The 24,926-nt window shown below is 37.7% G+C and overlaps 1 long non-coding RNA gene across 1 annotated transcript; it reads right to left on the bottom strand.

Moving 5' to 3' along the window:
- Positions 1-2,362: 2,362 nt before the first annotated feature.
- LOC134578160 (uncharacterized) lies at positions 2,363-23,914 on the bottom strand. The gene is made up of 3 exons (XR_010086072.1): positions 23,857-23,914; positions 13,871-13,903; positions 2,363-2,403 (listed from the first exon to the last, which is right to left on the bottom strand). It is a non-coding gene; the product is annotated as an uncharacterized LOC134578160 (long non-coding RNA).
- Between the last annotated feature and the right edge of the window lie 1,012 nt (positions 23,915-24,926).

Raw genomic sequence — 24,926 nt, 5'->3', positions numbered from 1 at the left:
GCTCGTCTGTAGTGAACTTGTGTGTGTGTGTGTGTGTCAGTGAGTTTGTCTGTAGTGAGCATGTTTGTGTGACAATGAGCTTGTTTGTAGTGAATGTGTGTGTGTGTCAGTGAGTTTGTCTGTAGTGAGCATGTTTGTGTGACAGTGAACATGTGTGTGTGTCAGAGAGTTTGTCTGTAGTGAGCATGTGTGTCAGTGAGCTTTTCTGTAGTGAACATGTGTGTGAGTGTCAGTGAGTTTGTAGTGAGCATATGTGTGTTAGTGAGTTTGTAGTGAGCATTTGTGTGTCAGTGAGCTTGAATGTGTTGGTGAGCTTGTCTGTAGTGAGCATGTGTCTCAGTGAGCTTCTTTTAATCAGCATGTGTGTGTGTGTGTCAGTGAGCTTTTCTGCTGGGTTAATGTGTGTGTCAGTGAGCTTATCTGTAGGGAGCATGTGTGTATCAGTAAACTTGTCTGTAGTGAGCATGTGTCTGTCAGTGAGTTTGTAGCGGCCATGTGTGTGTCAGTGAGCTTTTATGTAATGAGCTTGTCTGTAGTGAGCATGTGTGTCAGTGAGCTTGTCTGTAGCAAGTATATGTATGTGTGTCAGTGAGCTTTTCTGTAGCGAGCATGTGTGTGTGTGTCAGTGAGCTTGTGTGTGTCAGTGAGCTTGTCTGTAAGGAGCATGTGTGTATCAGTAAACGTGTCTGTAGTGAGCATGTGTGTGTCAGTAAGCCTGTCTGTAGCGAGCGTGTGTGTGTCAGTCAGCTTGTCTGTAGTGAGTTGCATGGATGAATCCCATAGTCTCAGAGAATTAAATATTGTCGGGCAAGTAGCTCTAATCAGGGAGCTATGTTCTTTGGGTACCCACACGATGAGTTGAGGTAAGTGTGCTCCCAACATAAAGGATTCTAAGTCCACCCATTTCCTCTCGTCTGGGGGAGAGTGACACATCACTACTTGCATTAATTGAGCTGCTAAATAATAGAAATATAGGTTAGGTAAACCAAGTCCGCCTCGCGTTTTCAATCGGTACAAGATACGTCTTGATATCCTGTGCCGTTTATGTTGCCAAATAAAAGCCCTGATTGCTTGTTGTAAGGGTAATAGTTGTGCTCTAGTGAGATCTATAGGTAGCGTCTGGAATAAAAAGAGGATTCTCGGCAGGACATTCATTTTGACTGAATGAATCCGTCTTATCCACGATATGTTTTTTTCAGTCCACTTTTCCATATCCGTTATCAGTAGTTTTATCATGGGTACGTAATTATGGTTGTAAAGTTTCTCTGCGTCGGCTGTTAGTTGGATCCCCAGGTATTTAAGTGCACATTGTTCTTTTAAATCTAAATGGCAAGGCTGAAGTTATAAAAGCCAAGCTGTAACTACATCTAGATAGTAAACACCATTGGACAGGGTCCTTATTAACCTATTGTCCCTGCAACATTTTGTTATGGTCTCATTTATTGTTAAATTTTTCCCTTCATAATATTATAAAGTGCTTCAGAATATGTTGCAGTTATATAAATGCCAATAATGTAATTGAACCTCTGATCCAATATCACCACTTTATTTGGGGTACCTCAATACAAAAATAAAGTGGCCCGATCCTCATTTTCCTACAGATCACAACCTTTATGGAATAACCTCCAGGACCCAATCAAATCTTCCTCCAGTCTAAAATCCTTTAAGAGGGATCTCTCTACTTATCTCAAAACAGAATGCATCTGTAATCATGGTTGAATGTATTTCTTACCTGGTCTGTGTTAAATGTATATGTGTATTTTAATATCTTGTAATTTTAATATTATATATTGTAACAATGCGACATTTGTTGGCCCAGGACATACTTGAAAACAAGAGAAATATCAATGCATCTTTCCTGGTATAATATTTTATAAATAAATAAAATAATCATAATAAAGCTGAATAGGAGAATATTTCCAAATCAGCTATTTTAGCCATTTGGATTTAATTTGCTCAAATTTGGCATTAAGTGAAAAACCCTGTAAGACACTGAAAAGCCAGCGTGGGTGAGGTTCCGTTTAAACATTTTTAAGACAATGAAAAATGTCAGTGAGGTTCTTTTTAATAAATTAAACATCTGTCCCCAATATGTAATCAGTGGAATTATTTACGCACCTATGATCAATAATTGAAGAACAGTGGAAGCATTATCATAAGATACTTTATTGCCAGGTGTTCTGTGCACGGTAAGACAGTAATACTCTTGAATATCATCCTCCATTGGATTGATGTTAAAGTTTGCAACACGTCCATTAGCTTTCTTCTCCACCTTTATCTTGCTGCGATTAGATAAACAGAACGTGACTTGTTCTTTCACCAATCTACACTGGATTGTTACATTCATCCCCTTTTGCACAACTCTACTGGGGATGGCCAGGATTTCTGTGTTGCTTGCCAATCCTTGTCCAAACAGAGAAAATAGATTAGTCTCACAAAGAATGCCTTTTTAAAATAATTGGATCTGCATATTTATTATAGATATTGTGTTTACTAATGGTTGTTATGTTTTAAAAGTATCTTTATATTCATTTTTTTACATTCATTTTGCTACCATGTTAGTACATTTTCTTTTACTTCTACCTAGTGAAGCTTTACACCAAAGCAACATGCGATAACTCTCATGCAAAACTGCATCAAAGGCCTATTCCCAACCTCTGCACTCCACCCTTAAACAAGGGAGGTGAGGGGAGATAAGAGAATAGAGACATGTTTATCTCTCGATATCCTTAAAATTCTCATAAATCCCATGAGCCTCTGTCCCCATCTCCCCAAGTTCTTTTTTGCTCTGCTTCCATCTCCTCTAAACTTCACCAGTTTTTCTGGTAGCATGGGGGTATTGAACACAGAAAGGTGTGGTAAATGTGGGCGCTTCTAGAATTTGATATTTAAGTTATATTTCGTTTAGCTGCTAGACACACTCCGTGGGTACCCCCAAAATCCACCACAAATTATAATCACCAAAACACACAGAAAAAACTTGGAGTCTGGTTGGTGTTTCCACCTTCCAAGCTCCCAGCTGGAGTGCAGCACATTACCTGTGTGTATAAGGTATATCTCCAACCAAATAGGTATAAAACATTAACCCCTTTTTATAATCGTGTTTTAGGGGGTATACATAAAATAAAAGGAAAAAAAAAACAGTTGATAGTACAATACTGTATAATACAAGGAAGGGCTATTTAACTGTAATTAGTGAGTGAAAATAAACTCACATTTTTAAGAGCCTTTTCACAGATTTAAGGCTCTAAACGTTAGCGTTTATGTGTCTTTAAAGTAGACAACTGTACCCCTCTTATAGGTTCAAATTCTTTCTGTTCCTCTCCACGATGTATGTAGAGGTAATAAGGATAGAAGAGAAAACTCTAGGCGTAGTACATCGAGTTGTAGGTTGAATCAAATCCACATATAGTAATAATTGGGTGCTCAACTTAGTAAGAGCCTTTTGGTAACTGGCTCTAAGTGTGCTGGCTTTGTGTCAGTCTATAGGGTGACACTACCCTTACTGGAATCTATTGCAGGATACAGATAGAGGTAAATGTGGGCGCTTCTAGAATTTGATATTTAAGTTATATTTCGTTTAGCTGCTAGACACACTCCGTGGGTACCCCCAAAATCCACCACAAATTATAATCACCAAAACAAACAGAAAAAACTTGGAGTCTGGTTGGTGTTTCCCAGCTGGAGTGCAGCACATTACCTGTGTGTATAAGGTATATCTCCAACCAAATAGGTATAAAACATTAACCCCTTTTTATAATCGTGTTTTAGGGGGTATACATAAAATAAAAGGAAAAAAAAAAACAGTTGATAGTACAATACTGTATAATACAAGGAAGGGCTATTTAACTGTAATTAGTGAGTGAAAATAAACTCACATTTTTAAGAGCCTTTTCACAGATTTAAGGCTCTAAACGTTAGCGTTTCTGTGTCTTTAAAGTAGACAACTGTACCCCTCTTATAGGTTCAAATTCTTTCTGTTCCTCTCCACGATGTATGTAGAGGTAATAAGGATAGAAGAGAAAACTCTAGGCGTAGTACATCGAGTTGTAGGTTGAATCAAATCCACATATAGTAATAAATGGGTGCTCAACTTAGTAAGAGCCTTTTGGTAACTGGCTCTAAGTGTGCTGGCTTTGTGTCAGTCTAAAGGGTGACACTACCCTTACTGGAATCTATTGCAGGATACAGATAGAGGTTGATGATAAATTTATTGAAGATATATTAAAAAAACTTTATATTAAAATTACATATAAAAACAAAAAACATAGTGAATAATAAATAAATAAATAAGTAAAGTGAACCTCCTATTGCCAAGATGCATTATGCCTCGTTATTCGGCTTCATCTGCTTGTTCCGGTTTTTGTATCGTTGAAACTCCCGCCTCTTTTCTAATTACCCAATCTAGATCCTCTTGTAGTTCTTTGTGACGTTAGAGGAGGCAAGAAACTTAGGAAGATAAATAAATTATCCCCACAAAAATCTGCATTTTTTAACTTAACAAAAACAGCTCTCACCCACGCTGAACAAAAAGTTCTCAATAAGGGAATGAAATTTGTTCCTACAAAACCTTTGAATAATTTCAAACTATTTATAGATTTAAATAAATTTAAATGACAGTTATGTTTAAAAAAATGCTTTATGAGAACAGACAAACACATAGATCAAACATCAGCATCAAAGTATGTCCATACCAATCTTAAAGAATAATCTACTTTTTTTTCCAAATAATTTCATTTAAAAAGTAATGACATAATTTGAACAATCGGTGATGCAAAAAAACAATTAAGTCAAACCCATAAACAAAAAACATATGAACCTAAGTAAGGAAGAATGGATAGCTCTCAAATTGTTACAAAAAGATCGCAATAAGGTAATTAAACCATGCATAAGGACTTGGTAGAGAACCCAAATACATATCATAAATTAAGAGGAGACCCCACTAGTGAAATAGTAAAAAAAATGTGAAACCTTATTTCAGAAAGGAAAAGAGGCCTATATATTAAAACGAAAATTAATTTAGGTATCTAAATATAAAAAAAAAATACCAGTTTTCTATCACCTGCCAAAAATCTCAATAATCCTCCAGGTAGGCCGATAGTCTCAGGAATAGATTCAATTTCTAGTAGACTATCGGAGTACCTGGACACGTTTCTGCAACCAATAGTCCAAAAAACACCTAGTTTATCTAAAAGACACCCTCAATATTATTCAGACTTTACAGGAGGTATAATGGGAATCTCATTTTATTCTGGTAACTGCAGATGTTGGTTCCCTATACACTATCATTTTCCATTTAAAAGGTATAGAGGAGGGGGCAGGGCCGGACCGCCGAGCTGGACGGTCGCAGGCAACAGGAGCTCCTGCTATACATCATCAAATATGGGGAAAATAAACCACATCTTTCGCCAAAAGCTGACCGACAGCAAGAGTGCCCACAGCAGAAGGCCTGCTGGTGCCAGGGAGAGGCTGGCTTACTACGCTGCAGTCCCCTGGAGGAGAGGACCTTGCCTCAACCGGGGCCCTTTCCGGCGGTGAGTGGGGCGGACTGCCGCCGCACCACTATCCTGCCACACAGCGCCCAGCCTGGGGCTTGAACCAGGGTGGACCCGGCCCTGTCCCCCCCCCTATGGACCGGGGGGGTGATCCCGGTCCTCACCCTGAGGCATGGCAGCTGGAACACAGGGGCACCACTGCCACACCTGAGGGCCCGATCGCATGTTCCAAGACACATAAGATGGCGACTGCCACGTGCGCTGGAGTCAGCAGAGGGGAGCGCATACCAGCGGAGCTCGGAACACCCAGCAAGGCTGGTAGACAAGGGCGAGAAGTTGGCGACTCCACTTCATCGCAGCTCACCACGCAATTTCATACCTGTGCAAGCGGCTGGCCACGAGACAGGCAAGCTGCAGCGGAGGCCCACTGGAGCCAAGGCAACGGATGCACCAGCACTCACAACCCTGTTGCCGAGCGAAGACAGCCACACAGTGACACCCAGCAGCACGCCAGAATATGCAACACTCGTTAACCTCGGAGAACACTCCTCCCGAGGCCCAACAGAGGCAAGCTCCTGTGATGCACCTGGAGAGACACTGCTAGAGCTAATATGACGCTAAAACACACGCCGACATGCTGGAGCAGGCACTGGCTGACCATCTGTCCACTACCACCCACAAAGCATCGGACCCACCATGCTGACAGTCCAAGAAGTGAGAGCAGACATACAGACTTTTGAGCAGCCAGGGTGATGTTATACTTACAGATTGCTGACTGACCTTAGCATGCTTAGGTTTAGATACTGAGCCTTACCACTTAAAGCCTTTTCGTTTTAACACATAAAATTACTAGCATTGCTGGCACCCTAACATAGCAGAGATTGTTAATATACCTTCACCCATGCATAACCTGCAACTGTAATGTTTTAATCTCTAGTGTTACTTATGTGTTCTCCCACTCTGCCTGCACTTGTAACGTGTAGCCTGCCTTCTCGGGTGAGCATCCTGAGAATACTCCTGACTAAGCAACTACATCGCACAAAACATAGTATATGACCTGGCTACTTTCACTTAGTTCATTAGTGCTTACTCAATACAAAACACTAGGGTGTTAAGTAGCAAACAACAGCACATCTTACTAGGTGGGATCTGGCTAACATTTTAATTTACTCTTTCAACAATGCTGCATACCTTTAACAAACAGGCAGCATTTGGCAGCAAACAAGTTCCCCCCCCTCAAGCGTGGACCACGACTATGGTAATGCTATTTCTGTCTAACCTATTATTAGAATATATAACCTACTCGCGAACCTGACCTCGCATGTTATGCCACAAAGCGACACCTATTAGCTTGCTATATTAACGTGATATGTACAAAACAAAAAAAAAATGCATTGTCTATCTACCCCCCACTGTAACTAATGTCTTGAAACCTGCATATGGAATGCCGTTGGGGTACCATATGTATGCCTGTAACCAATATACGCACTGCAAAAATAAAGAATTAAAAAAAAAAAGGTATAGAGGAAGTGGAATTATTTTTTAAAGAAGCAAACATCTACCGTTAAGAACAAATAAACTTTATATTAGAAGGTATAGAACTTATCCTTTTAAATAACTTTTTTTGGTACAATAACGATTTTTATTTACAAAAAGTCGGTACCGTTTTGGGGACCGGGTTCGCACCCAGTTACGCAAAGTATCAAGCCCTTTATTTTTAATTTTAATCAAGATAGTAATAAAGTAAAGTGAATAATAAATAAATAATGGCCAATTTTGAGGAATGACCCAATGTTGTACACCATATTGCCAGAAAAAACAAGGATTATTTATAGAGGAGCCCCTAATCTAAAACAGAAACTCACACATAACCATATCAAAGAAAATAAACCAAATCCCTTCTTTCAAAAATAAGTTTTTTTTCGGTTGTGGGCAATGTTTGGCGTGTACAAGCACAAAAAGTAACAAAAGACATATAACCAAATTTGTGGATCCACATGGCCAAAAAGAATACACAATAAAAAACATGATCACATGCTTTTCAAAAAAATTTAATATATGTACTAATGTGTCCATGCAACTTATTTTATGATGTAAGAATAAATGCCCCTTGCATATTAGGATAAATTAACATACGAAATATCAAAAAGATACGATAAACATAGTGTCTCAGAACATTTTAAACTATTACATAGAAGTGACCCACAATTTTTTGAATTTTTTGCAATCCAAAAAGTTGAAATGAATTAGTGAGGAGAAGACCAGATAAGAAAATTAGGAAAAATAGAAACAAAATGGATTTTTAATCTAAACACCCTCACCCCATTCGGTCACAATGCAGACTTTGAGCTATGTTATTTCTTATAATATTTATTTTTTAATAGATGTTTTTATCTTTGACACTATTAATTAGTGGGGGTTGTCCTTATAAATATAAACTACAGTTTCCTATTTATTTATTTTTCTAAAATATACTCTATGTCATATAAGTCACATGACTCAATGTCTTGCTTAGCAGAGATGTATTTTTTAAATACAATAGTTATTTTCTACTGTGTCAGGGTATTTATATCGGCAGACATTTTGTGCTTTGATAGAAATTAAAATGTATATTGCCTAAATCATTCTGAACAGAGCAGACTCCATTTTGTTATCTTCAAGCTAATAAAAGACACAAGATTTCTATCCCTTTTGTAAAACTAACCACTTTGCCAGAAGCTAAGGAATGCTTAGTATATACAAACCAAATTGATAAGAAATGAGAACGGGGGATAGACAGACTGTCTAAATGCTAATGGAATATAATTAATTCTAAACCCAGACATTTGTGACAGAGAAGATTAAATAATTTAATTTTACTTTCGATATTGTATAAGATTTCCATTGTAATCTAGAGGTGAAACTTAGTTTACAAACTGTCATATTAGAAATTACAGCAGGAATTGGAGACACAGTCTGAAGAAAGCCCAAAGAAACTCTTTGAACTGACAGAAAACTTAAATTATAAATAACCATAAAGATAAGCTAAATTATGTCAAAATAGCCACCAGGAAAAGTTAACTCTTTCCTGGATAGGAATGTTTAGTGGGACGAGACTGCCCTCTATAGACCAAATACTTAAATTGCTATCTGGAATGTAACCACACCTCCAGTTTTCTATTGGTCTATCACCTAGTGAATTTTCCCTTGAAAAAAGTTAAGACAAAGGGAAGAGAGAGGAATGAAAAAGGAAGCAAAGAAGCAAAGAGGTGAGCAGTCGGGGGCAATGCAGAGAAATCCATGACAGATATCCACTCCAGGGCACTCAGAATTTCTTACACACCAATCACACATCCATTCAGTTCCTGAGACTACCTACTAATCTGATGAAAATATCTACTCAACTGGTAATTATACTGGTTTCATTTAATTAATCTAATTTAATAAAAATTTCTAATAGCATGATATATGACTGGATAAATCATGATCAGATTTCGATATTTAGAAATCTTAGTTAGAGAAGTCCCGAACAGTTCGCTGGCGAATAGTTCCTGGCGAACATCGCTTGTTCATGTTCGCCACGGTGGGAGAAAATATGCAATGTTCGGTCCGCCCCCTATTCCAAATCATTGAGTAAACTTTGACAACACCCCCACCCGCTGCTCGGGGGTGTGGGCGGGGGGGTTGTCAAAGTTTACTCAATGATATTTGGGGGGACCTACTGTCCTCCCCCAGCCCCCACTCCTGAGCGGTAGGTGGGGGCCCTAAAAAAAACAATAGGGGGGGAACTTCTGTGCCACCCGGCCCCCACCCCTGAGTGGTGGGTGGGGGCCCTAAATACTAAGAAGGGGGGACCTAATGTCCTCCCCCCGGCCCCCACCCCTGAGCGGCGGGTGGGGGCCCTAAATACTAATAAGGGGGGGACCTAAGGTCCTACCCCCTGGCCCCCACCCCTGAGCGGCGGGTGGGGGCCCTAAATACTAATAAGGGGGGACCTAAGGTCCTCCCCCCTGACCCCCACCCTTGAGCGGCGGGTGGGGGCCATAAATACTAAAAAGGCAGGGGACCTAAGGTCCTCCCCCCTGGCCCCCACCCCTGAGCGGCGGGTGGGGGCCCTAAATACTAAAAAGTGGGGGGACCTAATGTCCTCCCCCCTGGCCCCCACCCCTGAGCGGCGGGTGGGGGCAGTAAATACTAAAAATGGGGGGGACCTAAGCGGCGGGTGGGGGCCCTAAAAAAAAAGTGTCCCCCCTAGGTGACTAGGGGTCCCCAAACCCCTAGTCACCCCCTCCCCCCCCAAAAAAAAATTAACCCCCTACCTACACCCCTCACCCTAAAAATAATGAGGGGGGGACCTTTGACTAAGTACCTGTAAAAAAAAAAAAAAACTTACCATTCGATGTTTTCTTTCTTCTAAATCTTCTTTTTTCAGCCCCCAAAAAGGTGAAATAAAAAACCATAATAACCGACGCAATAAAAAAAAAAAATTATCCATGTTCACTCGGCGAGGGCTCCGCGCAGACTGAGCTCTGCAGGGCGGGGGAAGGCTTATAAAGCCTTGCCCCGCCCTGCAATTAGGCTCAGAGCACTCTGATTGGTGGGTTTAAGCCATCCAATCAGAGTGCTCTGACATGTAAATGAAGAGACTGACAGGTAAGTCTCTACATTTACCTGTCATGGCACTCTGATTGGTTGGTTTGAAATCCACCAATCAGAGTGCTCTGTGTCATTTTACACAGTGTGGGAAAGTTCTTTGGAATTTTCCCACGCTGTGTAATTTGACTCATAACTCTCTGATTGGTTAGAATTGGCAGAATTTACTAATACTAAGTAATCTTTACTTAGTATTAGTAAATGTGGCTGAAAGACCAACTTAGGTCTTTCAGCCTTTTAGTAGATAACTCCCTAATACCGTGAGAATTAGGGAGTTATCTACTAAGCGGCTGCAAGATGCAGCCGCGGATCAGAGTTTGCATGCCACAGTCCAGGTGTTAGTCCCCTTGAAACAACTTGTGGGTTTTAAAATTCGCCTGCCTATTGAAGTCTATGGCGGTTCACCCGGTTCACGGGTTCGCGAACATTTGCCAAAATTTGCATTCGCCGTTCGCGAACCAAAAATTTTATGTTCGCGACATCACTAATCTTAGTTAAATAAGAAGTACATAGTTATAACCATTCCATTCTGCAGATGGAATTATAATAATGATGTATTTATGTGATTTATCACATGTTAGCATATCGTGATATTTATCCAGGTGTATTGATTTGCCCTAAAATAAGATTAAATATCTGTTTAGGCAAGTTAAAATTCTGCTTATAGAGCATGGTAGATTACTCTTATTGAATGGTTCCAGGAAATGACTAATGAGCTGGTTTAAATGCTATTTTATTTAAAATTACATGAGAATAGATCTTAATTACCTAGGAGGTTTAACCAGCATTGAAAGGGTTATTTTGTCAGCTAAAGTTGTATGGCCTTAAGCTGCAAGCTCTGTGTCTGTGTGTAAGTTTCACTTTAGTTTCTCTGTGAACCCCATCATAAATGTTAACCATTGGATTGTGTATTGCCATTGTATTGCATACTCATGTTATACTGAATATTCATTGATTATTATCACGCATGTTACATATTATTATTTACATTGTCACAATAAATTGTATCTATTTTTATAACAAATTGTGATTTTATTTATATGGAATACATTTCACTTATGCGATAACGATCTTTGGGATCTGAGAATTGAAATAGTGGGCAATTCTCAACTGTTTACTATTATTATCCCATAAATATCCCCACAACTGTTAATTCTGTTTTATACATGTTATAGGGTTTGATTTTTAAATTAATAGATATACATTCCTAAAACATATAAAAAGAGGAAAAACATTTTTTCCCCCTTACGAGTATTCTAGTATAGATCAAATAATGTATAAAGGTATACACATATTTGGGAAATATTTTTATCATCAAGCAATAATATTCCGTGATTTCGTTATGTATATATTTATGAATTTGTCTTTTTATATATACATTCGCTTCTTTTGCACCTCTTGCGAGCAAATTGTATATAGATATCCATATCGACTGCCAAAAACTGACTTTAATTTCGTAAACCTAACATTAACATGGCAGAAACCTAAATAGGGAGAGACAAGCTGAAAGTGATAAGCATTTTGGGATTTGAAGTGCCGGAAGACAAGCTGTAGTGACGTGATGCTAAGCGAATGTCACAAAGAACTACAAGAGGATCCAGATTGGATAATTAGAAAAGAGGTGGGAGTTTCAATGATACAAAAACCGGAACAAGCAGAACGTAGATTATGCCAACTGAGGAAGCCGAATTACGAGGCGAAACGCGTCTTAGCGAGAAGAGGATCACATTACTTACTTATTTATTATTCACTATGTTTTTTGTTTTTATATGTAATTTTAATATAAAGTTTTTTTAATATATCTTCGATAAATGTATCATCTACTTCTATCTGCATCCTGCACTTGATTCCGGTAAGGGTAGTGTCACCCTATAGACTGACACAAAGCCAGCACACTTAGAGCCAGTTACCAAATGGCTCTTAATAAGTTGAGCACCCATTTATTACTATATGTGGATTTGATTCAACCTACAACTCGATGTACTACGCCTAGAGTTTTCTCTTCTATCCTTATTTCCTCTAAATACATCGTGGAGAGGAACAGAAATAATTTAACCTATAAGAGGGGTACAGTTGTCTACTTTAAAGACACAGAAATGCTAACTTTTAGAGCCTTAAATCTGTGAAAAGGCTCTTAAAAATGTGAGTTTATTTTCACTCACTAATTACAGTTAAATAGCCCTTCCTTGTATTATACAATATTGTACTATCATCTGTTTTTTCCCTTTTATTTTATGTATACCCCCTAAAACACGATTATAAAAAGGGGTTAATGTTTTATACCTATTTGGTTGGAGATATACCTTATACACACAGGTAATGTGCTGCACTCCAGCTGGGAGCTTGGAAGGTGGAAACACCAACCAGACTCCAAGTTTTTTCTGTGTGTTTAGGTGATTATAATTTGTGGTGGAATTTTGGGGGTACCCACGGAGTGTGTCTAGCAGCTAAACGAAATATAACTTAAATATCAAATTCTAGTAGCGCCCACATTTACCACACCTTTTTGTGTTCAATACCCCAATCAAGCTGTATAATTAAAGGAACCATTATTTTTTAACAATTTAGTGCATTTACACCCAAAGAAAAGAAGCATGTATTTATTTGTGGATGTATGAAAAAAACAGCTCGTAACAGCTGCTGACCCACTGACTGCAGCGTTTGCAAGCCCCCCTCCCCCCCTCTTTCCTCAGCACTGACTTTGAGAAGCTTCTGTGCTAGAGCAATGGGTGTGTGCACATGATGGCGGCTTCAATTTTTTTTAATTAACTGTAATACAGCTCATTGAGAAGGGGTGGCAGCACACTGTGTGTGCGCATAAGGACTGTATTGTGGTGTATGCATATAAGGACTGTAATGTGGTGTCTGTATGTGTATGGGGACTATAGTGTGGTGTCTGTGTATGTGTATAGGGACTGTAGTTTGAGGTGTTTGTATGTGTATAAGGACTGTAATAAGGTGTGTATGTGTATAGGAACGGTAGTATAGCATGTATGTGTATAGAGATTGTAGTGTGGGGAGTGTGTATCTGTAAATGGACTGTAATGTAGGGTGTGTGTATGTGTTTATGGATTGCAGTTCTGTGTGTGTTTTGTTTTAAAGCAATCGCCTAAATGTCTTCATTAGTAAACAAACTGGTCACTTATTCAATCACTCCCATAACAAGATACTCACACAATGCCAGACATAGTGACACACACATTCATACCTGAAGATGCCTTCACAGATATATTCATATAGACACACCTTTACACAAACATGCACACACTCACATGTATACAAACATATAAAACTGCACACTCCATGTCAAATATTCTCTGGAAACTTAGATTTTTCATACTGTTGCTTTCATTTGACCCATTCACCCTATCAATTTCTAGTATGAAACATGTTTAAAGGCACACTCAATGTGCTATAACCCATTAATCTCTTTGTATTGGTCATAGAGCCTGTAGTCTCCTGATGATGTCCCTACATTTCAGTGTTAGGCACCTAATGAGGGTCCCCGGCTGTCGAAAGCCCACCTACATTGGATTTATACCAGCAATGGGCAGTTGTGATAGGCAGGCTGAAAGCAGTCAATTGACACTCTCAGCCAACCACTTCTGTCTATTTCTGCTCTTTATTACCTCATTAGCCTGAGCATGAGTATATTATATTTGTGTCCTCTTTGAAATTTTTAATCAAGACGTTTTAACAACAGTCAAAATTCACATGTATTACTGATAGCATAAGAAACTTACCTAGTTTGATTTCACTTCCAGCCAGCAAGAAACCTATCAATTAAAAATATAATTAAATTATGCCAGCACACATTATGTTAAGACATGTTAAAATTTCAGGGACCCCAGATTATAAAGTGGTTTTTATTAAATTAATCCAATGTATTTATTTAGGATATCATTTATGTATCACTTGTATTTCATTATGTCATACCGGGTCCCGATAATTAGGATATAAGTAATATTAATTGTATGCTGTGTATGAGTATTTTTAAAGAATCTATTTATTTTTTATTTTTTTTGTTATGCAGATTCCCAGAAAGCACGAAGAATCTCCCTTCTAACCCTTTTCTGCCTCCGGAATGCTGTGTACATGATCTGTGCATACTGAGCCGTGCCGGCTCCTGTACAGTATGGAAGATAGTACCTCAATTTGCAGGGTCTCTGGGCAGGTTTGTGGGATGACTGAGTCTCAGTCTGGAATATTAATAGTTATCAGGATATTATTTTATCAGTCAGAATCAACAATGGAAAGAAGATGAATATAGTATTGTATAATATTTCATTTTGCAATGCAAAGCAATGAAAAAAGTAAGCCAGTTATGTTTATGGTTATTAGCAGTGAGTGTTCATTATATTATAATATATATTACAATGTAATAGATAGATACTACATTATGACCTTCATTTAAAATTGTTGATAAACTTTTAAAATATTTTTTGGTCAGAATATTAAAATATGATACATGATATAAATGCTGACATTATTATTTCCTCTGCAGGCCAACTTGTTGATTGTAATAATGCTGAAGTATTGGTCCATTCAACTTCTGACACTACTTGTAACTCCTTCCTCCTAACAAACCAATGTACCCCATTACTTTCTCCTTTGAGGGAGCACTAGAAGTGACAAGTTTCCCCGTGGCACAGACAAAAAAGAATTAAGGCCTCCTGTGGCGCAGGCAAAAATGAACTAAGGGGGCTTGAGATGATCATGCAGGGCAAAGAATATAGGAAAGTTTCGTGTTGGAATGGCGAAAAATGTATTTTGTTACCAATATATATATATATATATTAATAACAAAATACAGTTAGAATGAAATTACATATGTATATATAATTTATATTAAATTTTGTTTCAATATTTTATTTATTAATTGTATTATTTTATTCATTTATTATTGTAATTATACGTATTTATATATATAATATATGTGTATATATCTATTATATATATATAATATATGTGTATTATATATGTAACGTCATTCTAAGTGTATTTTAATACTAATATATGTACTTATATTAGTATTAAAATACACTATGTATGACTTTAAATATATATAATATACATATATATTATATATATAATATATATACATATATTATATATATATATATAAATATATTTCTTTTATTTTTAAACATGTTTAATATTTTTTTTTACGCTACCTACCAGCAGGGGGACTGTCTAATATTTTAGACAGTCCCCCAGCTGGCAGATCCACAGCCAGCTATAGGGGGCCATGTGATCGCTCTTTGAGAGCGATCACATGGCCCCCGGGGGCCTGATTTGCCGTGGGGGGGCTGCCTGGGCTGTGAGGCAGTCCTCCCGAAGCGGAGCGCCGGGAAGGTAAGTATCCCGTGCGCTCCAGGGCTCAAAGCCGCTACGGCGTTCTATGCCGTCGCAACGGCTTTAAAGCCCACTTAAAGCGTGACGGCATAGAACGTCGTAACGGCGTTAAGGGGTTAAACATCTGTATAGACTCTGACAAAACCACCTCTTCAGGCAATGAATTCCATATTCTTATTGCTCTTACTGTAAAAAAACCTTTTCTTTGCCTTAGATGAAATCTCCTTTCTTCAAGCCTGAATGTGTGACCTCGTGTCCTATGTATAGCCCTGTTTATGAATAGATTTCCAGATAATGGTTTGTACTGGCCCCGAATATATTTGTATAATGTTATCATATCCCCTCTCAGGCGCCGTTTTTCCAAACTGAAGAGATTTAAATTTTTTAACCTTTCTTCATAACTAAAATGCTCCATTCCTTTTATCAATTTTGTAGCTCGTCTCTGCACTTTTTCTAGTGCCATGATATCTTTCTTTAGAACAGGTGCCCAAAATTGCACAGCATATTCAAGGTGTGGTCTTACCAGCGATTTATAAAGAGGCAAAATTATATTTTCATCTCGAGAATTTATGCCCCTATTTATATATGACAAAACCTTACTGGCCTTAGCAACGGCAGATTGACATTGCATATTGCTACCTAATTTGTTGTCTATAACAATTCCCTAATTCTTCTCGTGTGTGGTTATCCCTAGTTCACTACCATTTAGGGTGTAAATTGCTTGTGCATTCTTAACCCCGAAGTGCATAACTTTGCATTTTCCTACGTTAAATTTCATCTGCCATTTTAGTGCCCAGTCCCCCAATCTATTCAAATCCCTCTGCAGCAAGGCAATATCCTGCTCACATTTTATTACTTTACAAAGTTTTGTGTCATCCGCAAACACTGATACATGGCTTTCAATGCCCATTTCAAGATCATTTATAAATTTGTTAAATAGAAGCGTTCCCAAAACAGAACCCTTAGGGACACCACTTACCACTTTTGTCCAGCTTGAAAATTTACCATTTATGACAACTCGCTGTACTCTATCCTTAAGCCAATGTTCTACCCAAGAACAAGAGTATTCATCTAGACCAATTTCTTTTAGTTTGAAGACTAACCTATTGTGAGGAACCGTATCAAATGCCTTGGCAAAATCCAAGTAGATCACATACACTGCAACACACTGATCTATATTTCTACTTACTTCTTCGTAGAATGCAATTCGGTTAGTTTGACATGACCTATGTTTCATAAAACCATGCTGATTATTGCTAATAACACAGTTCTTGCCAATGAATTCCTGAATATTATCCCTTAATAGCCGTTCAAATAATTTCCCAGTCACAGAAGTTAAGCTCACAGGTCTATAATTTCCAGGCAAGGATTTTGAACCCTTTTTAAATATAGGAACAACATCTACCTTCCTCCAATCCTCCGGTACAATACCTGAAACAAAAGAATCTTGAAAAATTAAATACAGAGGTTCATTTATTTACCCACTTAGCTCCTTAAGTACTCGTGGGTGGATACCGTCAGGCCCTGGAGCTTTATTTACATTAATTTTCTTTAATAGCTGTAGCACCTTGTCTCGAGTTATCCAATCACAATTTATCTGCAAGTTTGTTGCAGCAATCATATGCATATCTCTTGCCATAGGATCCTCATTAATATATACTGAAGAAAAATTGTTGTTTAAAATGTCTGCCTTTTCCTGGTCTTCATTGACTAATAGACTCATCTATGTTTCAGTGTACCTACACTTTCATTTTGTGTTTTTTTGAATTAATGTACTTGAAAAATTTTTGGGGTTTGTTTTGCATTCTTTGGCTATCAATTTCTCATTTTCTAGTTTAGCCACTTTAATTGCCTTTTTGCAAGTATTATTGGCTTCCTTATATCTTATATAGTATGCCTCTGATTTGTCCGATTTATATGCTTTAAAAGCCCTTTTCTTATTTTTAATCTCTTATTTTACTTCTCTACTAAGCCACATTGGTTTTAATGTGTTTCTCTTATATTTATTACCCAATGGTACATACTGTGAAATGTACCTTTCTAATGTTTGTTTGAATAGTTTCCATTTTTCCTCAGTGTTTTTTTCACTAAGGAGTTTATGCCAGTCGATATGTTGTAGAACTGCCCTAATCTTATTTAAATTGGCTTTTTAAAAATTATACATTTTAATATACCCCACATGCTTTTGCTTTTTTGAGTTTATTTCAAAAGTTACCATATTGTGATCACTATTTCCCAAATGCTCCCCTACTTGAATGTTGGTTAAAAGAGTAACATTGTTTGTTATAACGAGATCCAGACAAGCATCCTTTCTAGTTGGTGCTTGTACCATTTGTGACATAAAGGTGTCATTTAACACATTCAAAAACCGGATTCCCCTTGCTGAAGTACTAGTCCCTCTATCCCAATTTATGTCTGGGTAATTAAAATCTCCAATAATTAACATGTTACCCCGATTTGCAGCTTTACCAATTTGCTCTAACAGCAGTTCTTCCTCATTAATATTTACATTTGGTGGTTTATAACATATCCCAACCAATAACGTATTTTCCTTTGTTTGCCCCAAGCAGATATCTACCCATAAAGCTTCCACATTTTCCTCGTCACACTCCACATGCCTAAGATTTGACTTGAACTCATGGCTGACATACAAACATACCCCACCACCCTTCTTGTTTATCCTGTCCCTCCTAAATAACGTGTACCCATTTAAGTTAACTGCCCAGTCATGTGTCTCATCCCACCATGTTTCTGTTATGCCTATTATATCGTATTGTTTAGTGTTTGCTATTGCCTCTAGTTCCCCCATTTTGTTATATAGGCTCCTTGCATTAGTAAGCATACATTTAATATTACCATGAGTCATTTGTACTTTTTGTGAATTATCAATATTACATACCTCCTCTGTTCTGAGCTTCCCCCTCCCCCATCTCCACCCCCTTTGTTCTGAGCTAAAGCCCATCTCATTTCTATCCTATCTCCATTTTCTAGATTGCTGTGAGCCACCCCCCCTACTACTAGTTTATAATCTCCTCCAACCTTCTAGCCATCCTATCCCCCAGCACAACAGACCCTCTTCCGTTTAGTGCAATCTATCACGACTATACAGGTTGTACCCAAGCGCAAAATCGGGCCAGTGCTCTAAAAACCCAAAACCCTCTTTCCGGCACCAAGACTTCAGCTACACATTGACCTCTCTAATCTCCCGCTGCCTTTCTGCTGTAGCGCGCGGCACAGGTAATATTTCTGAAAATATTACCTTGGAGGTCCTTTTCTTTAGCTTACTTCCTAGATCCCTGAACTCACTCTTTAGGACCTTCCATTTTCCTCTGACTTTGTCATTGGTACCAATATGGACCATGACAGCTGGGTCATCCCCAGCCCCTCCCAATAATCCCTCCACTCTGTCGGCAACATGCCGGACCCGAGCACCCGGGAGACAGCAAACTGTCCGGTTGAGTCGATCAGAGTGACAGATTACCCTATCTACTCTCTTAATAATAGAGTCCCCTACCACCACAACCTGTCTAGACTTCCTTACCCTCTCAACCTCACCCGCACTAGAGGGGCTGTTCCCACGGCTGTTAGAAGGAACAGCTTCCTGCAGTACAGCTACTCCTGAGCTGATGCACCCAACATCTTCACTCAAACGGGCAAATCTGTTAGGCTGCACTAGATCAAGACTAGCTAAACCTTTCCTCTTCCCTCCCCCTCTACTTCCTCGCCCCACTGTTACCCAGCTATGTGCCTGTTCTCCAACTGTCTCATCTCCTCCCACTCCACTACCTGCACCCACTAAACTCTGCTCAGTGAGCAACAGACTCCTCTCAAGATTATCAATCTCCCTTGGTGTTGCAATTTGCCTCTCCAGATCTCTTCAACTCCTGTTGTTTTAACTCCTACTTAAAAGAGACTACTTGAAATAGCCTACTTTCAAGAAAACTCAAAACTCATTGAGCAAGCTTATATTGGCAATACAAATCCCACACAGGTGGAAATTAAGGGGCACTCCCCCTAATTAGCTCAGCAGCAGCAGCACCCACAAGGAGGGGAATAGAAACAACAAGAGAAGAAAAAAAAAGGAGGAGGGAAAACGTTTTAAATAAAATCAGCAAGGAGAAAATATAGAAGAAAAAAAAAAGGGACAAAGTTTAAATATATCCAGCAAAGAGAAAAAAAAATAAAAAATATATATAAATATATATAAATATATATATATATATATATATGAAAAGTGGAAAAAAAAATAAAAAAATTAAAATAAATCAAAACAGCAAGGAGAAAAATAAATTAAAAACTGCAAAAGTTAATAAAAATAAAATACAAAACAAAAAATACAAAAAATGTAAACCTGCTTTTTTTCCACTTGGTATTAACTAATACCAGCCACAGTCCACCAGTTCACCAACAAACTCTTGTTGTTTTAACTCCTACTTAAAAGAGACTACTTTAAATAGCCTACTTTCAAGAAAACTCCAGTGAGAATGCTACAAGGGGTATTAAAAATCTTTGGAAGAATTATTTAGACTGAACGAATGAAGCGATAAGATTCTTTTTTCTGGTTGGTTAAAAGATTGAGATGAGGATTGAAGGGGATTGGGCTGAATGACTAATATAAGTGCATAAAAAAAACTTTAGAAAGAGCATTTAAAATCCATTGAATCAAAAAGAACACTGCCTTCGTCACTTCTCTTGCCTACATAGCCCAACTCACTCTCTCTCCTGCCAGTGTTTGGTCTTTCCACACAACACTTTTACCAGCTTATTTCTTTACAAGTATTTTATCCATCAATCCCTACCCCCTGTGGCATGCTGTTATTTCACCTTGTTTGTCTTTACCCCTTCCTCATAGACTGTAATCGTGTTTAAGCAGGACCTTCTTCACCTCTTGTCTCTGTTCTGTTCCATAAGTAAATTACATATTTTTCAATATCCCCATTTTATGATTGTAAGGCGTTGAGGAATATGTTAGCGCTATATAAATGATATTAATAATAATAATGACCAAAACCAATAAACACAAGTCGCGATAAGAGAGGCGTAACCTTAATACTGTACATACAGTTTATGTAGCTAGTTAATATGTTGCTGCTTAATAAATAATTATATAATCGTAATAATCAGCAGAAAAAATGAGCAGAGTGCCTAAAGTGAATGTGCTTATCTATATAATTATTATATTACTCAAAAACATATATATCATTATATGTCCTGAAATTTGCTTGGGAACTGAAATGTAGACTTCATGATGTAAATATTATTTTTTGGATTACAAATAAAAGAAGATTTGAGGAAATTCCTGGGATGCTGATCCTTTTATTGCAAATATATTGGAAGTGCGGCCAAGCACTGGGTAAATTATATTGTTTTGTTTAGATATATATATATAGTAAATACACACAAAATACCGGCACTTTGGGATTTCCAAATCTTGAATTTAATGTAGAAGATCCAAGTCAATGTTTCAGCTCCTTTCATCAAGACATATAACAAACATAAAACCCAAAAGCCCAGCAATCAATTTTGAAGTGATTTGTGCAATTTTTTTTCTTTCTCAAAGTGCATATAATAAAACTGTATAAACATTTAATTATATCATGAAATAAAGTGCCAAATATGAACAAGTATACCCATACAAAATGTGAAATACAAAATGTCTTGCATCTTCCAATGCCAAATAGTTATAACAGTGCAGTTTGTATACAGAATTGCAAGAATATAAATGTAGTTGTAGATAAAAAGAAAAAAAAATGATATCATAAAAAATTAAATAAAAAGCTATAATAGATTACCAAATAGGCAATATAAAAAAAAAAGTAAAGGGAGAAAAATGTCAGATGAATGCCCTAAAAAATGAGGAGAAAGGGGACAATAATATCAAACATTACCCAACCTTATAAAGAAACATAAAAACGAAAAAATCCTCATAGAATAAAGACACAAGATTTTCATGTGTCTTGTAGTCAGATATATTGTCATATGTTGAATAACTATAATAAAAGAATCTAATGAGCTACCAATCATACATTGACACTTGGACACACTGGCTAACAACTGCATAGAAAGCTGACTTTCAAAAGTTACTGACATACGAAACCTCAAGAGAATAGGGGACAGGAGACAGACTGCCCCTGGAGATCCGGGCCCCCCACTACACAGACCAACACATGAACTGGGACAAAGCACTCCTTGATCCCCCCGAACTCCGCACACACCCGCCTAATACACTCCTCACTCCCCCCAGGAAAGACAGTGCTACTGAACACGAAACAAACACTGAACCCTCTCAGGCAGGACCGAGGGGGACACAACGATACGACCTCAACGACACGAGACAGCAGGGTACGGGAGGGAGAGGGGACCGGGAACCGGACACACGACCGAACAGCATGACCTTACACCAGGAGTAAAGGTAACCAACAAGGAACATTTTTTTTTTTAAATAATCGGTGGATAGTTCAAAAAGGTTTATGGCGGACATGCACGTCCTGCCGCTTAAGGAACGTTGGCCCTGCGCGACCTATGACTAACTGGATGACGCCTACCTGCACGCCCGCAAAAGTTAATGCAAAGATAAATCCTCTTGTCGAATAAAAATCTTATTTGAGAAAAAAAAAAAAGAATATAATGAGAGAAAAGGACACGCTATAAAAGACGAAGACGAAAGAGAAGATTGGGATTTATGATATTAAGAAAAGAAGGACTAAGGAAGAAAGCAAGGAGGAAGAATAGGGGAAAAGAGAAGAGAGAAGAAGAACACCATAGCAAATATAGCAAACCCGTGCTTCCCCCAATCCCTACCAAGATAGAAAAATCGAAATCTTAAACTAAAGTGCTAAATATGCATAGTGCTGCAAGTGCTCAAAAGTGAGAAGACTAAAAAACCCTTTGAGAACTTGCAGTTCTATGCACGTTTAGCACTTTAGTTTAAAGTTTTGATTTTTCTATCTTGGTAGGGATTGGGGATAGGACGGGTTTGCTATGTTATTGCACCTTTCTAGCTTAGAACACCCCTGAAGGTGTTATTTAGGAGTTAGCATGTTTAGGTTGTTACCACTTTAGCATAGAACGCCCATGAATGTGTTTTCCTAGGAGATGCAGACATTTCCACTATCATATATAGATATCAGCTGCTGTATTTAGATTCTGTAGCTTTACTACCTAGGTAGGAGTAATCTAGGAGCTAGTCCTGAGAGAGAGACAGATAGGAACATTGTATCTGCACAGTAGCAGTGACCATCTGGCATCTCTCTTTTTCAGACATTCCTGCTTATATTTTACTCCGATCTATCCTACTCCAAGTTTTGTATCCGTCCTCTAGCGGACTGCGGTTGTTACTCTTAGTGAACATAACAGTGCACTGTTTAGTGGATTATCCCCCTGTGACATTTTGTTCCTGACTATTGATTGCATCTAATAGCCACTGGTCAGGATAGTCACTAGGGGCATTCCACCCATATACTTAGAGGCAATTGCTTACCACTCCTCAAGTGGGAAATTTTGAACAATTGTATCCATTTTTATTTCAGTGACTACAATAAAATTCATTTTACTTTTACATTTGGATACACTGTTCTGAATTAGTTCCCTGGAGGATTTGTGGTTGTTTCTTCAATCAAGTTTCTGATGATACATTGGTTTTCCTTGTATTTATCACTCTTTCATTGATTTACCAGTCTGGAATCCCCCACTCTAGCTGGGTGTGGGATGCACTCCTTTTTGTATTACATACATATTACTAAGGTGTAATAAGGTTTCTTACTGGAACATCATTGATTAAAGTCAACCTTTTGCCTACACGAAAACAATCACTACCATACTCAGAAATTGTGTTTATTATGATTATTATTATTACTTTAACGATTAGCAGGTAATATTCTCCTGTTTTGTTATAAAAGTACTAAATTACTAACCAATCAAAAGTAATGATTATGTGTTTACATAAACATATTCTATTCTAACAACATAAAAAAGACAACACAAAGGTTTACGAATAAAAACAGAAAAGAAAAAAAATATATATATATACATACATACACTCTTTTTAAACCTTTCAACAAGATGATATGTAGTTTAATGATTGATATCACATACTTAACATAGGTGAGAGACCAATGTAATTGCTGAACCAAGAATTGTGGAGAATTGACAAAGTAAATGTATTTCTTGAAGAAAAAAAAAGCATAATTGAAATGCATTAATTTTCTCATAGTATTTTTCTGCAATCCCCAATTTAGTGGGAAAAAAAACCATAGTGATTCTTGCAAATGGCATTCTTCTAAGAATCCCTAGAATACAACAATTTCATGTTACAACAGTTAATCTGTTAGACCAGTTTATATAATATATACATTTTATATTTTTCAGTACTTACCGATAAAAATAATGCATGTATTAAGAGGAGACATCGGGAGACACAAATTACTTCTGATATGCATGCCCTTATTATTTCTCAATAAGTCACTTTTCTAAATACATGCAAACTTAATTTCCTGCCTTTTTCATGTTAAAACTATACACATCCCTAGTTATCTACAATTACACTATGTTTCCTGTTTGAGGCTTTCTGACACCCAAAGACATCATTTGTACATTGAGATTAAATGTACAATATTCCCCGAAGAAGAGCACATTTAGTATGCATTCAGTGCCACAAGGACAGCATGTTACTTGTTTATCTTCTGGATAATATATAAAACACAAATAGAACATTGGTCATTCTTTAGATCTAATATAGTCTCAATAATATAAGAGACAAAATATATACAACATTCACCATTAAGAAATGTACAAACTTTCCGACATCAGGAGGTTTGCTTGTAGGGCAGTAGGCAGAAAACCAATGGCACTGGACGCCATATTTGTAATATTGTTGAGGGGTACCTTCCTGTAAAAAACGCATGTCAGCCTGACAAAAAAACAGATACATGATATTTTTTTAATTTAGGCTTGCAATTTTCCCATTTTCTTGGTCATTAGCTAAACTCGGAATTGTAGGAAGTTTACATTTAAAACACAAAATATAGCAAAAACAACTGATATTGAAAAATTCCTCAAATTGGCTATAGCCACAACTTGATATTTCATTTTCAACTCACTATAATTCTGAGTTTAATGAATAACCCGGTTAGATTTACTAGACTTATGTCATCTTTTAGGTAAAACACAATTCCAAACTGAAAGTTTTCCCCATTATGGCATTCCATTTTTAAAAAAATGGGCTACCTTTCATAGCAGCTGTGGCAAAACCAACCTCGCCACTGGGCCCTGGAGAAGCCTGTTTGCTAGCCTCCTACCTGCTGACTATGGCCCCTGGGTTATTTGGGGCATATTGTACTTTATATTGCTGCTGCTGGCCCTTTTAAAATCATCGGTGGACATATTGGGACTTTTGGGACTACTGTCCCTTTAAGACAGTGGAGCATATTATAGTATACTGCCTTT

This window comes from Pelobates fuscus, chromosome 11 (genome assembly GCF_036172605.1).
Source record: "Pelobates fuscus isolate aPelFus1 chromosome 11, aPelFus1.pri, whole genome shotgun sequence".
Lineage (NCBI taxonomy): Eukaryota > Metazoa > Chordata > Amphibia > Anura > Pelobatidae > Pelobates > Pelobates fuscus.
This window is presented reverse-complemented; position numbering and strand designations above follow the sequence as displayed.